The 5,436-nt window shown below is 36.0% G+C and overlaps 1 protein-coding gene across 1 annotated transcript in view; it reads left to right on the top strand.

Annotated features, from left to right (window-relative positions):
• LURAP1L (leucine rich adaptor protein 1 like) overlaps positions 1–5,436 on the top strand; it is a 36,782-nt gene that overhangs the window by 30,344 nt on the left and 1,002 nt on the right. The window lies entirely within an intron of this gene.

Genomic DNA, 5,436 nt, shown 5'->3' on the forward strand with positions numbered 1-5,436 from the left:
TTTGGTTTGGGTTTTGTTTTTGTTTTTTTAATAAAGAGTAACAAGTTGAGGATTACTGTTGTCTATGTTCAAGCATCATTTCCAAGTTTTGTATATACCTTAAGAAAAACCCATGGTCTTCTATCACTCTTTTTTTATTTCTGCATTTTTCTGCGTATTTATGCAGTGCTAGTATTAAAACTAATTAATTTAAAGGAGTGAATACAGGGCCAAAGTCCTCAGCAACCTAGCCTAATTCAGAAATGAACAGGTATTTTTGCAATACTTGCTGTGCATTTTTAGGAGCATGTTTTGATCATGACGAGCATAGGTAAGGCTGAAACAATGAAAGATGGTGAAAAGAAATCTGTTTCAGTATACTATTGCACTCCAGTACTATCTCACACTGGTGGAGAGGAAACGTACAGTTCTGTGTTGTGGCTATGATTGTCTATCTATCTACTGTAACACTTTTTGACACCATTTGCTACTGTTGCTTATTGACCTGGATGTTTATAGTGCCATTATCTTGTCTGTCAACATATGTGGGTCCATACCATGAATTTTTTCTGGACACTTTCACCTCTGTCATAATAGTTACATTTCCAAGGTCAGATGTCTCTTCTGTGACTACAGTATGGGATAGTTAGAAATATTCAGTGAAAATTTCATGCTGAGTTAGAAACTTTTTACTCAAACTGTTACAGTTCCTCACTGCTCCCTTTCATGTAAATTCAGCTAAGCTTTAAAATAATCTGCAGCAAGTTTTGTATTCACTCATCCTTCTGAGACTTGATTTTTCTCTCAGTGCTTCAATATTTAAAGTTCTGTTTTAGCCTTTATTTTACTGAAGCAGAGAGTACAGTCTTAACCAACTACCCTTTTCTTTTTATTATTATTCTGTTATTTGCTATTAGCTCTATGGAATATATTTCTCTCTGATAACAGTCACTATATCTACTTAGATTTTATGCTCAGGTTCTTCTTTATCACAATAAGATAAAAAGACCTCCAAATCATGAAGATTTTACTGTATGTTAATGCAAATGACAGGCTGTCCACAGTCAGAAGCAATTGTGAGGTAGATTCCAGAAAGGAGGAAAAAGACCTTAAGTTCCAATTTTTTATTAGAGAGGTAATGTCATTAAACAGTTGCACAACTTGATGATTTGGATTTTCCTGCATGTCTGAAGGGATCAAGTGGTATGTAAAAAACTCACATATGAAAGTAGGACATTGTAGAAGAAATGTAAATAACCAGTACTGCAGTTTACGGTATCAGAAGATAACCGTAATAGCATATTGTTTTGTTCATATACTTGCAAGACATGCCTTTGAAACTAGTTTGTTGAATTGCTTACACTCAGTGCTTACTGAGTGCTCTGCCTTCTGATTATTTTGGTGGTGGCTCAGGTATGATCTAACCACTTCCTTGTTTTAGGTAATGAGATTTTGGTTTCAGGTGTTTTTACTTCCTCTGACTTGAGGTACAGAATTCTGTTTGTATAAGGCGAATGCTCTCTAGCTGATGTCAGATAACATGGCCTCTCTTCCTGCCTCCAAGTTTAGAAACCTAGTTTGCAAAGCTATGTTACTACCAAATTTTATACAAAGACCTGCGGTAATATGTATTGTAAACACTTGGTTCAGGATTGCTTTGGAATTGCAGCAGGTTGAAAAGAGATGATGACTAGGCTGGAACTTTTTTTTAAGCTAACAAGGTCAAGGGCACAGACAGAAGCTGAAAACTTAATAACTGCTTGTTTTCTAACAGCTGGGATTTCAGTGGTTGAAGTGAATGCTGCCTAAAAATATACTATGAATTTTAATTTTTGGAGTCTTTACGAGAAGCACAAAAATAAATAATTGTTTTTGCAAAAGAATGGAAAAAGTAAGCTGTCAACAATGCTTCTGTAACATTCTGTAAGAATGTTTTTATAGTGACTCATTACAAAAATGCAGCTGAGAAAGGTCAGTGTAATTTGCTCTGTTTGCAGAAATGAACTTGATCAGTAAACTGCAACTACAAATCAAAGACAGATCTGATAAAGTGAAGTTTGTATAGGTAGCCTTTGTATGTGCTTTATATTGCTTGGAGATTACCACAACCAGGAAAAACACAAGGAAGAAGTGAAAAAAACATTCAGCAGTGCATTGTGACTCAAATCCATGCTGGAAGACGATAGAAGTTCAGAAAGCTATTAATCTATTTAAGTCACTCTGAAAGTTATGCCTCCTATTTATTTCCATGGAAAATACAACATATGCAAAGACCACAATAACAGTCCTTGAAGGAAATTCTCAGCTACAAAACAGTATTCATCAACATAGTCACTACCATTATTTATGCATTTTCACCAGCATGAACAGGAGCCTGCATGCCATGCTTGTGAGGATCTGCATGGCGATCAGAACATGGTTTGTGTTTCATTTTGCTGAAATGCCGCACCCACCAGCTCTCTGCAGACTGTTTGGTCTCCATAAGCATTCAGCAAGTGCCAGTGAATGTCAGTGAGTGCCATGTGTTCCACATGGAGGAGTTTAATTCCATAATTTTGCTTCATCCACACTTGCATCTTTTTTTTGACTTCTCCTCTGCTGCCATCTGTTACACTACAACAAAATGTAATGGAGTATTTGTTCAACCCCTACTGCCATGTCACTAACATCTGGCTCTGCTGTCATGGGCCAAAATAATAAAATAGGAAGCATTACTTTCAGAGCAGCCGTCATACATATATAACTATTGACTATTGAAATTTAAAGAAGGGATGTGTTTTACACAGATGTATTGGTGTTGGTTCCATTAAACTTCATTTTAATCAGCCTTTTTGGGAGATTGTGGTCTCCACACATGCTTATATACAACAAAATTACTGAAGTCTACAGTTGCAACTGGGAAGCTGGGTAATTTGCTGCTGTCACAACAGCTTTGTTGCTGAACAAATGATTTATAGTGATTTATGGGTAGGAGTAAAAGAACTGGCTTGAAAATGAGAGATACAAAATAGTCAATCTGTTTTCAAAGCCTCACATCTGAAACAATGATAGATGAACATTATTGTTGAAACAGTAAGAGATAAAGCTATTTTGCTTATGTTAAATTCTGTGGTACTGGAGTGAGACTACTACAGAAGTCTTTTTAGGGACTGGATAAGATAACCAGGAACACATCTGAAAATTATGTAGACAGTCTGGTACTACCAAACCTTGAAGGTAATCACTCGTTATCTCCTGCTAGCAAATGGATTCTCAGAGAGTCTTCAAGCAACAGATATTGGGAAGACCAAACCAGTCTTCTGTTGCTGAGTGCAGCCATGTGGCCTGGAATATCCCTTTGGTCATTTCTGATTAGTGTTCCAACTGCGTCCCCTCCAAACCTCTTGTCCATCTCCAGCCTGTTTGACAGTGAGAAATAGAGCAGGACTTGACACTGCAAAAAGACTATTCAGCAATAGCTAAAACATTGGTACTCTGTGTTTTGCTCACTGAGCTAAAATCCCAACCAGAGCCTGTGCAATCTTCTGTTGTGTCTAACAGAGTAAAAATACATTAATATTTTTTTGAAAACCATATCATGTCAGTGTAATTTGGGATATTGAGAAGAACTGGCATTTGAGTATGTAAAGAACCACATCCAAATTTTACTCTTGGCAGAAAAAGATAGTGCCATTTCTTCCTGAGAATTCTGATTTGATTCCAGTCAATTGTGTATGAACAATACAAATGCTTGACTTCTATGTAATAGCCATGGAGTTGGAGAATATCATAAAGTATCTGTTGTCTGGCACAGAAGATCATATTATTTTTTCCTTGTATATCATTTGACTAAAGCTGTTCAAATTTTCAATATACTGTTTTGTCTTTTGAGTTGTTGGAAAGCTAAGATGTTATTGATCTATGCAAGAGAAGTATTTAGTGTATGTTAATGTATTAGAGATTGTGGCACAGATTTATGTAGAGAAGTATACTCAGTGCATGTCTTAAATTGTTGATGTATCAAGCATGTAGTGTGCTTGATTAGTACAATTAAAGAACATGATGAAATATGACATAAATTACATGCTGGACATGATATCCCATGTATTCATCAAGTCTTTTTCCAGTGTTTTTAAACAAGTATGCCCTATGTTGACACTGTGGCAAAAGTTTATCTAGGCCCAGATCTCACTGAGGAATTGGTTCTGTTGATACAGCAGACACTTAGAGTTCTGAGCTGCTACTGGAAAGGGCAGCAGCACTGGCAAGGTTGCAGGCTAGCACTGTTTTCTTATCAGGATTTAGGTGAGACTCACTTGTATGACTGAACAGTTGTTTCACAAATCACACTAGGAATGACAGTACCCTATGGCTCTCCACACTTGACCATGTGGGCAAAACCTAAATCTCTTTCAATTTATTAGATTACCTTCTCAGTGTTATCACTTGTTTCATGAGGTGAATAGGAGATTCCAGAGAAATCTTTTGCAAACACTGGTTATTTCAGATAACAAAGAAGAAATAAATTATTAATTAAACACTAAGGCCTCAATTTTATGTGTCATCTCATTGTGGAAATTTCAGTAAAAGTGATTTGTTAAATTCGTCTAATAAGACAAGCATAAAGACTATTGTTTATTATATCTGAGAAATGCAGCACTTAACATGCCTTTACCATTAATCCTTTACCTATAACTCCTCTATTTGTATACATCAACCACGACAATTAAATTGCGAAGTAGGACTTGATGTGTATTTTAGTTAGTTATTTTGCACAAATTGCCAGTCTTGCAGACTTTGTGGACTAATAACCTTCATCAAATATGAGTTTAAATAATTTGAATTTTACAGTTTTAACAAGTGCATCTGTTTCTACTCTCAGGAATTTGTTCTGCAGTTTGCAACATGAGCAGTGGTACAGCATGAATAAATGTTAAGGATTCATAAACCTTTTTCCAAATAACACACATCTGTAAATTTTAGGTTACCCTAGTAGGCTTAACGAGAAGAACCTGAGGTAAATGCCTAGCTACTTATATATGCTCGGTTGCTAAAAGTAATTTTAAATGGACACAGGTTTGTGTCTTACTTTTCTGAATAATAGAAGTTATCGCCAGAAATTGTCATAGTAAGTATTTTTCAACTAATAATATTGTAGTAGCATGTGTATAAGCCTTGTTGATTACCATTCCTATTAATGGACTGCTTACATAGCCTGATCAGTTTCCCACTTGAACTTCACTAAAAGGGAGAGTCAGATTGAATATTAGGCGATGGAACACTGGAACAGATTCCCCAGGGCAATGGTCATGGCACCAAATCTGCCAGAGTTCAAGAAACTTGTGGACAACTGTCTTAGAAATATGGTTTGATTTTTACATGGTCCTATGTGGAGCAACAAGTAGAACTCATCTTTATGAGTTCCTTCCAGTTTGGGAGATTTTATGATTCTATGGAAGTCTAGAAAAACCTTTTTTT

The sequence above is a fragment of the Meleagris gallopavo genome, chromosome Z (genome assembly GCF_000146605.3).
Source record: "Meleagris gallopavo isolate NT-WF06-2002-E0010 breed Aviagen turkey brand Nicholas breeding stock chromosome Z, Turkey_5.1, whole genome shotgun sequence".
NCBI lineage: Eukaryota > Metazoa > Chordata > Aves > Galliformes > Phasianidae > Meleagris > Meleagris gallopavo.